At 40.9% G+C, this 9,983-nt stretch overlaps 1 long non-coding RNA gene across 1 annotated transcript; it reads right to left on the bottom strand.

Annotated features, from left to right (window-relative positions):
• Positions 1-380: 380 nt before the first annotated feature.
• LOC139546967 (uncharacterized) lies at positions 381-2,402 on the bottom strand. The gene is made up of 2 exons (XR_011669300.1): positions 1,611-2,402; positions 381-1,215 (listed from the first exon to the last, which is right to left on the bottom strand). It is a non-coding gene; the product is annotated as an uncharacterized lncRNA (long non-coding RNA).
• Positions 2,403-9,983: the final 7,581 nt, after the last annotated feature.

A 9,983-nucleotide genomic window follows, 5' to 3' on the forward strand; every position in this document is an offset into this window, starting at 1 on the left:
AGATAATAAGAGAAGACGAGATTGGTCTGTTTATAGTATGCATGTTGAAGGGGTGTGTCGTCTACCGTCGTTCACATCCCACCATTCATTTCCGGAAGTCCTCAAAAAACGAGTGAACTCTTACTCACCTCATTTAGTTATAACATCTTTGGTCAAACAGACGATTACGTGAACCCAGAATGCATTGAATATCAACAAACATGACTACACAGCTGGAATTAGCTTAGCTCATCATAATCAGTACAACCTTCAAAAAAGTATTTTACACACATAATATGTGCCCATTACAATCTGTGCAAGAATCGGAATGCATGATTTGTCACCTAGATTTGAAAACATGTGAATAAAACCGTAAATACACAAATAATTGCCACACAAAACATTTTCTGATAGTGATTTATTGATACAAGTGGCACGTGCCGGCAGTCAACCACGTACCCTCTGACTCTAAACCATTCAGTGTTGTTGTTTATGTATGTAGCTAGTGAGATGAGCTGAAGCATTAGCAATGTCTTTCAAAAGGAGACAACAAACAAATGTGGAAATTCTGGAGATTTTTTAAAATTCTGACAATGAGTCTGAGTATGAAACTCAGGAATCAGATTCTGACAGTGACAGTGAGGAGCTGCCCCCCAACCTTGTAGCCATTGAGAACCCTGAATCTGAATTTCCCTTGTCCACTGACAAAGTCCCAGTTCCCTTTGAAGATGCTGGTAGTGATGGAGGCATACCAACAGTGGATGAAGTACAGGAGTTCTGTGGTAGCTGGAAGGCCACCAGTCATTTCACCCCTCCTGGCCCTGCTGTTTCACCCCTCCTGGCCCTGCTGTTTGCTTTGATGAGTCCCAGTCTGGAGTGCAACGCCCCTTGCCATTTCCAACTGAGGCAGAGTGCTTCAAGTTGTTTGACAGAGGAGCTGGTGGGAGACATAGTAGAGACCAATCGCTATGCCTTGGAGCTACAGGATAAGAGAGAGCCAGGAGTGGGGGACAACCACAATTAGTGAAATGTATACATTCCTGGTGACAGTAAAGACTGCTTTCTAGTTCTGCTGCTATGACTGCATTTCATCAACGCTACTACCATCCTAAATGACCCGTTATACAAAATAAGAAATGTTAACAGCTGGCAGTAAAGTGGCATGACAAACGAGACGTCCATGTCCTCTCCACTGTCCATACAGCAACCATGTAGGCCACAGGGAAGGTGGACCACCTGACGGGAGAGAGAAACAAACCAGACAGAGAAACATCAAACCAGACTGCGTGCTTGACTATTACCTCAAAATGGGGGCAGTGGATGATAAACAGCTTTGTGGAATGCACTCAAAACGACCAAGTGGTATAAGATATTTTTCCAGGGTAGCGTCAAAATACAACATGCCAATACTTCTGACGCATTTAGCATTGTTTTACAGAACTAATAGAATAATGTAACTAGCTACATAAGCACGATTGAATATAACACCATAAAAGGTGAGTAACATGAGTAACGTTATCTCGCGTGTCCGCGGTTATAAGGAATATTTACAAATATATTATGCTCCATTCACACAGTGAGCTATAGTAGAAACGGTATAACACGACACAATAACGTAATTAGGCACTTACTTTGATAGAAACGCAGTCTTGATTTGAAGATGGGTGTCTCTAGCACTCTAGCACTGAGACGCTGTGCTACTTGGGAGTCATAAGGCCAGGGTAGCTTCAAAATACAACACATGCTAATACTTCCCTGACGCAATTAGCATTGTTTTCCAGAGCTAATAGGAGAATGTAGCTAGCTACCCAAGCATTGAGTATAACACCATAAATGTTATAAAATGAGTAACGTTACATCGCGTGTCCGCGGTTATAAGGAATATACACAAAAACATGATGCTACAGTAGAAACGACATAACACGACATGCAGAAACTATTATAACGTAATAAGGCACTTTGATAGAAACGCACACATTTCCAAAGGTATTATTGGTAACGAAAACAACTTTGATTTCGATGCAGTCGACAGGTGGAATAATATGAACACGTGTATGCAGGACGGCAGATGAGTAAATGTCCTGCACAAACAATTGAGAAGTGTTTGGGGAATTTTGTCCGGGTCAGAAATGTCAAAAAAATTAATTGGTCCGCAAAAGTAAAAATGACTACTTTTTTGTGAATGAATGAGGCGGAACACACCTCATTTCAACTGTTATTAGAAAATAAAAAACTTGTTAGAAAATAATTTAAAATTGACAAATAAAAACAGGCTGCGTGCTTTTGTTTGAGGGCAGCGCGGATGAAATGTACTGTTACATAACAAACGCATTCTGGAATGGAGAGAACGTTCTAATATCACGTGCATAAAAAAACTCACGCCGGGGTGACCGTTAGAGATATTTGGAACTCACGCATGAAAGGGTTAAACAACAGTTCAGTTCATTAACCTGTTGTGTTAGCTAAGAAGCCTAACGGAGCCTAAGTGTGAAAAGAAGTTGTGTATTCGTCCAAATGAGCAGGGCGAATCTGTGCCCGCACAGGCCTGTCTTCAGCCACCACTGCTTGTGTCTTTGGCCCTTGGGGAGCCCACAGAGACTTGGGCTCGGGTGGTAGTGGTGGAGGAGGGGCATCAGGTGGTTTCTCTGTATGTCTGTGTTGTACATGCCCATGAGAGAAGAGTGGGCATTTTACATTCCATGAGGGGCCGGGACTTTCCTGAGGTGGCTGGCGTGCTAGCGTGATCGATTGCTCAGCATAAAGGTGGTGGGCCCCAGTTGTCGAGCAACCTGGATGGGTTCCGACCAGATTGAGGCCATTTTGTTGCACCGCTGATGTGATGAGAGATGCCCTATGAAACCTGTGTTGTGTTTTTGCTTGCTCTGTAGTGCATTAGCGTTTGGTTCAGGAACCGCATTAGCGGTTTGGAACATGCACCCATGGACTAGGTGTGCTCTGATGCCCTTCTTCAGCTTTTTGTTGAAGCTTTCCACCCCTCCGTTAGCTTGTTGGTTGTAGTAGGCCGTGCGGATGCGTTTGATTCCCTTGTTGCTGAGGTAGGAGGAGAACTCGGCAGAGGTTAGCTGGGACCCATTGTCCGTGGTGAGGGGCAGAACCCACCTTGCGAACAGGATGGTCATATGCCACCACCAGGAAGCGCTGGTGGTGAGGGCCTGCTTTCCCATGGATCTCACCACAGATGTCCAAATGGATGTCTTTTCCAGGGGAGGGACGGCCATGCGAGAGGCTACAGGGGCGGTGGGGAGGCACACAGTACACTCCCTGACCAGGGCTTCAATGTCGTGGTCGAAGCCTTGTCACTACACGAGGTCTCGACATCGCTGCTTGACCTTCACTATTCCCAAGTGACCTTTGTGATCGCTGTAGTGCACTTGCGCGGGCTGAAGCTGCTGTGTGAGAATGGCTGGGGTATGAGTGTATGCTGCAGAGCTGTCTGTTAGCATAGCGAGCCCAAAACCTACAGTATGGAGATAAGTAGAAACTGCTTCTCCAATACAAATCCCCAATCACGCTTGTAGGCGATGTCATGGCAACGTTGGCTAGCTAAACTCATGCACAGAAACACGCCACCGGGTCCAACGGTCGTCTTGCGCCGAACTGCGCATGTGCAGGCCGTCAACTCAAAGGCACGCCTTCGATATAAAGTTGTTTTTGACGAAAATTTCACTTTCACGAGGTTGGAGTACTAACATCTTCAACTACTTAAGACATTGGCTCGAATCTAGGTTGCGCCTGTTGATTTTGAGAAAATGAACAACTAAGGAGGAATGTTTAACTCCTCTCATTGACATCTCTAACCCCAAACCGCGGCCTGGTCTGCTTTGCAATAAGTTTTTATACGTTGCACCTCTGGGTTTACAAACTCTGTTGTAAACCATTCTAAAGCCGCTTTCTACCTGGAGTGCTATTTTAATAGCTCCAAGTTGTAAATTGCCCAATTTCAAAAGCAGTTTCTCCCTTGTCTTTTTGCATAACATCCCCTCTATCAGCTGATCCCTGATGATCTCATCTTGAAGTGCCCCCTAGTTACAAGAGCTAGCCAAGTCCCTCAGATTAGCCATGTTGCTTTGATTTGGCTCACCTGCCGTTGGTGTCTTTTCCGTAGCCGGTAACGTCAGAAGAGCACTCGCTGTTTCCTGGCAAAGTGGTTCCGTAGGAGGCTGACTGCAGCGGTGAATGTAGGAGCCGATCCAAGCGCTCTGCAAATCCTCTGTATCTCCATACCGAGACAGTCAAGGAACAGTGCTGTCCTCAGCTTGTCAGAGATTGTAGAAAAGTCCTTAGCTTCGAGAAAAGTGTTAACTTTCGAGCCAGTTATTTCACGGGACTGGTGGTTCGCCAGGCACAGCAAGAAATGGTGTCGGTGGATGTAAACTTAATTCAGCCAATGTTATGCCTATTTTCGCTGTAGAAAAATGCACGTCTGCATGGTTTCACATTGTACATCACTCTGACATTTAATAATGTGCCACTCATTCTGACAACCTATTCGTACATAAAGCAGCACACTGTCATAAACCATAACAAACACACAGAAGATGTACAGTACATAACTAGGGCATTCTCGATTCCCCACTGAGCTAAACTTTTTGGGAAATGGCAAGTTCACTTTCTCATCCATAAACACATGTCAAGTACAAGTGCGCTGTTCAGCAGCTCACATCAGGGGCATTTTCATTAGGAAGGATGTCTACTGTGGATCGCTAAAATAATGATTATGATCACACTTCCTCAATTGTATTATTATGGGGACACCTATACATTTGGCAGCCAAGCAAAGTTGTAAGTGTAGCCTTTATCGTCTACACATGAAGTTGAAATATCTTCAGCCTGAAAAAAAATAAAATAAATAGGCTTCCATCAAGAATCAATTGAATAAAAAAAAGCAATTACAGGGGGCAGTTTGGAAAAACGAATCCTTATTGAATTATGTTCTGGAATAACGCATATGCCGCAATAGCATCTGATAAACATGTATGTGACCAATAAAATTGTATTTGATTTATTTGATTTGATATGCTGTGGTTGGTTATGAAATTTTTACATCTCTACAGTGGTGGAAAAAGTACTCAATTGTCATACTTGAGTAAAAGTAAAGATACCTTAATAGAAAATTACTAAAGTAAAAGTCACCCATTTATATACTACTTGAGTAAAAGTCTAAGTATTTGATTTGGTTTTAAATATACTTAAGTATCAACATTTAATGGAATTGCTCAAATGTACTTAAGTATCAAAAGTAAAAGTATAAATCATTTCAAATTTCTTATAATAAACAGACCAGCACAATTTTATTTTTATTGACAGATATCCATGGGCACACTCCAACACTCAGACATAATTTACAAACAAAGAATTTGTGTTTTCATAAATTTAACAGATCAGAGGCAGTAGGGATGACCCAGGGATGTTTTCTAGATAAGTTTGTGAATTGGACCATTTTCCTGTCAAAATGTAACGAGAACTTTTCGGTGTCAGGGAAAATATATGGAGTAAAACGTATATTATTTTCTTTAGGAATATAGTCAATTGAAAGTTGCCATAAATATAAATAGTAAAGTAAAGTACAGATAACCCAAAAAACGACTTAATAAGTACTTTAAAGTAGTTACTTTAAAGTACTTTATGCCACTGCTTCTCTAGTAAATCTAGTCCCGTCGGAATAGGGTTTAATATTGGCTTTCAGTTTGGAGAAAGTCAAAATAATATCACCATGCAGACATTTAATTAACTGACTTATTTGCCAATTTATCAGTTAATTGGCACAATATCACCCCCTTAATCTTTTAAAATTGAAATAGGCACTGGGAAAGTTGATTTATATGACAAAACAGATAATTTATCTGTAGGCTACGTGCATAGAGCAAAACCCTATTTTACTGGGGGAGGTCGGGTAATATAATTATGTGTACGATCACAAATCACGACATGCTTTATTTTAGTCCCGTACGAATTTGCCTTATCTGAATATTATAATTTTTTCAACTCCAGGTCAATTGATAATACTTATCCAGTGCAAATCGATATCCCTATGTTTTGTGGATATTACAAGGTTTAACAGGTGCTGCACGCAGTTTGGATAAGAGCATGAGAACAAATTGATGCTTAAAGTTACAATATGTAACTGTTTGGGCGACACGACCAAATTTACATCAATTTCGTTATTGGGTCTTTTGGTTTTGTACAACAGCTTCAAACAGCTGAAAAGACAATCTTTTTGGTTATGGAAAAGATATTTCACAGCGGTTTGGATAGTACAATGATTCTCTACACAATAACTACTTGTTTTGTCACAAACTGAAAGGCAAACTATTTAGCAACCAGGAAATGGCAGAGCAATTTCTGCATAGTGCATCTTTAAACTAAAGTGCTATACACTAGCATACAAATGAATGATCTGTTTTGTCATTTATCAAATTTCCCAGTGCCTATTTTTCTTTTAAAAGATTAAGTGGATGATATTGCCCCAATTAATTTATACATTTACAAATATGTCAGTTACTTAAATGTCTGCATATTATTTTGACTTTCTCTGAACTGGAAGCCAATATTATATCGATCCCTAGACAAGTTGAAATAGAGATTTTATAGGCACTAACCCCGCCATGGTTCGTTGGAAAAATTAATGCCATTTTTGTAGGGGGTTTGGATAAATGCCGAAAATAAGATCTGTGGGAAACACAGGCTAAGGAGATCTGAATATATTTTGTTCTGTTAGATAATCTTAAATCAGCTAAATTCACTTATTGTGAATTTTGAATTGGGTTGTTTGATTTAATCAAGATACTGACACCTTAAGAATGGTTTCACTGTAACATGAAGAGGTGGAGCAATGCTGGCCTAGACAGATCCAATAAACATTTCATAACACATACTGTCGTATCTTTACTATCATGAATGTGATGACGATTATTTTATCAAATCAATTAACTATGCTTAATTATTACGATGATTAAATTAATCCTGTAACAATTAATTCATTAGCAATCTTGGGGCACCACGGAAAAAGTTTAACGAGTTACCGTTTTCCGAATTAACTCTAAAAGATACAAAGAGCTCTTACATTTCAGTCATCAATCAGTCATTAATTAATTGTTACCTTCTATCAGTCTCATTCTGAATGTCCCAAAACTCTTGGATATTTGCACGATGTAACGGCTGTCCTCGCTGACAGACGGAGAGGACCAAAACGCAGAGTGGTTAGTGTTCATTATTTAATGAAAGTCAACAAAACACTTCAAAATACAAAACAACCAACAAACGTGACAAAACCGAAACAGTCCTGTGTGGCACAAACACTGACACAGGAACAAACACCCACAAAACACACGTGAAACCCAGGCTGCCTAAGTATGATTCTCAATCAGGGACAACGATTGACAGCTGCCTCTGATTGAGAATCATATCTGGCCGAACACAAATATCCCAACATAGAAAATCACACATAGACAAACCCACCCAACTCACGCCCTGACCAACTAAATAAATACAAGACAAAAGAAAACAGGTCAGGGACGTGACACACGAACCCAAGCATAAATGATGAATCAGCGATAGACAAATAGGCTTAATTATTTATTTACTAACTAACTAACTAACTAGTCACACAGAATTACATAAATACACAAACAGAATAGCTTACACATTGATTACTACATAATGCAATGAAAAGTCCCTAGTGAACTAAACCGATATGAAGGCTTGTAACACCAAATGGCGGATTCAAAAGAGAGGGAATGGTGATACCCGCTACCAGCATAAACTACCAAGTGAAGTTCTGCAGCAGTTTGGCACCATAGCAGCATACGGCTTTAAGGCCACTCCATCCTGTTCTGCTGGTTCCAGCTCCGTGACAATGCAGTTGGACAGTGAAGATGAAGAGGATTTCCTTGCCAATCAATGATTCATCATATTTACAGTACGTATGCAAAGAGTGGACTTTCTGGAACTGGCGGAGACACAGTGTATCTCTGCAGTGTGAGCGAGAACAGTGGCAATATCTGGAGGAAACCATTGAGCAGCTAGCCAGCCAAGCAGCACAACAACCTGGAGAGAGCTGGAGAGAGATGCCTAGCGCACACATCATTATTTGTGTTGAATTGCTTGTTCAATAAGATAGCATAAATATACCTTGTTATTAACTTGTACCTATAATTGTTGATCAGTTAGGTAGCATGTTAACTAACTACCAAAATACTGCTTAAAACTATAATTGTTCAGAATGTGTAGGTTTACTAGTTAAAAAGAAAATAAATAAAATGTGTTTAAAAATTTAAAATATCTGATCATATAAAATGTGTTGTGTTTAAATTACTTTTACAAATAAAAATATGTAATAAACAAACAAATCTAAACTAACAAATGTCAAATCATATTTTTTGCAGAGATGGCCAGTCAATTAGAGTCACTTTATTGTTTATTCTACGTAATGACGCAGATTTGCGTTATTACGTAATGACGTCATCACGCAATTTCATCACAACGTCATTTAGCAACTTTTAGCAACAAATCGACCTGCCTCTAGCAACTTCCCCTGAAAATGAGTTGGCAACAGTGAATGCGAGGGGCATGTATGAAAGAGAGGGAGAAAAAAATAAAGGACTTCACTAACGTACATACAGCTGAGAACTATGCTCATGGAAATGCGAATACCTTGCATATATGAATGGCCGCTCATTCGAAAGAATTGCAATGTACATATTTACGTGTGTATGTCTTTGCTGTCTCTAAGTGGAAAACGCTCTATCCATCTACGGGGAGTAATTCGACAGAAAGTCTCTTGTTGTCCAGCAGAGATCAAAGTCTTTCGTAGTTTTAGCGTGTACAGTGGGCTCTGTTATTATGTATACGTCAGACATACCAATGGTCGTTTGATAGGGGAATTTTCTTTCAAATGGATCTTTCAGAGAACCAACCGATGGTTCTCGGTCAAGTATACTAGACTAAAGTTCTTAAACAGCTGCAGACGGAATGTTCCTGTGTAGTCTTCATCTTCTTCACTCGAGAAAGTTTCAGAGTTTCTAACCATTTTGTACCTTTCAGCTCACGCTGTCCGTGTACTGGTCTTGTAGAGTCTAACCATTCGTGATGTCCGCCTGCTTGGTCTGATATGTTAATTCTTCACAAGGGGTTTTATGCACTCTGGAAAAAGGGGTGTTTCATGACGTTTGGCATAATGTCTGTGCTCACGTGGGCGTGGTTACTGACTGGATAAACATTTTCTCATTTAGAAGGCTAAGATTGCATTTCATCTTCTCACAAATTCTGGTGCCAATGATCCTCACCCAAAAGGGTGAGTCACGACACACACCCTAAACATTATAGTGGATGATGGAAAGGGAATACGCCATACACCTTGGTGTTGTTAACGTTTACAATACTCACCACCCAGCATTTAGGATTTATCCCACGTTCTTTACCGGTACACATCCCTGATAGTAACATTGTTATAACTGTCCCTTCCATTTCCCCAAACCCCTACCCTGCATGCCCACAGTATCCCTGTCAGGTGCAGGAGCTCTACAGGAAGTGGCAGTGCCCATCATGGAGCAGACTTGTCACAGGATGTATCAGATCCAGTCTTACGACTCTGAGACGGTAGACATCCTGTGGACACACAACCAGACACACCAAGCTAAACATTCCAATTCCCTTGGCAAACACACAGTCACACACATTTTTTAGTCTCTAAACATGTTTTTGTTCTCTGTCTATGGAGGCCCTCTTCCATAGGAAACGGGATATGGATCCAGGCTGGGGTGGTGAGTTTTGGACTGGGCTGTGCTCAGTGCAACCGGCCTGGAGTCTACGCCAAGATGTTTGCCTTCGATGATTTCATAAGAGCCAGAGGCCCAGCTCGTAGGTGGAACCACACAGAGAGTAGCCAGTGTGGCTTGTGTACTAGGATACACCCTGGCTTCACTACTGCTGGCCATATAGGCCGCAAAACATCCCAGCCTACAGAAACTTGCAAAGATGCAGTA

This window comes from Salvelinus alpinus, chromosome 1 (genome assembly GCF_045679555.1).
Source record: "Salvelinus alpinus chromosome 1, SLU_Salpinus.1, whole genome shotgun sequence".
In the NCBI taxonomy this organism is placed as follows: Eukaryota; Metazoa; Chordata; class Actinopteri; order Salmoniformes; family Salmonidae; genus Salvelinus; species Salvelinus alpinus.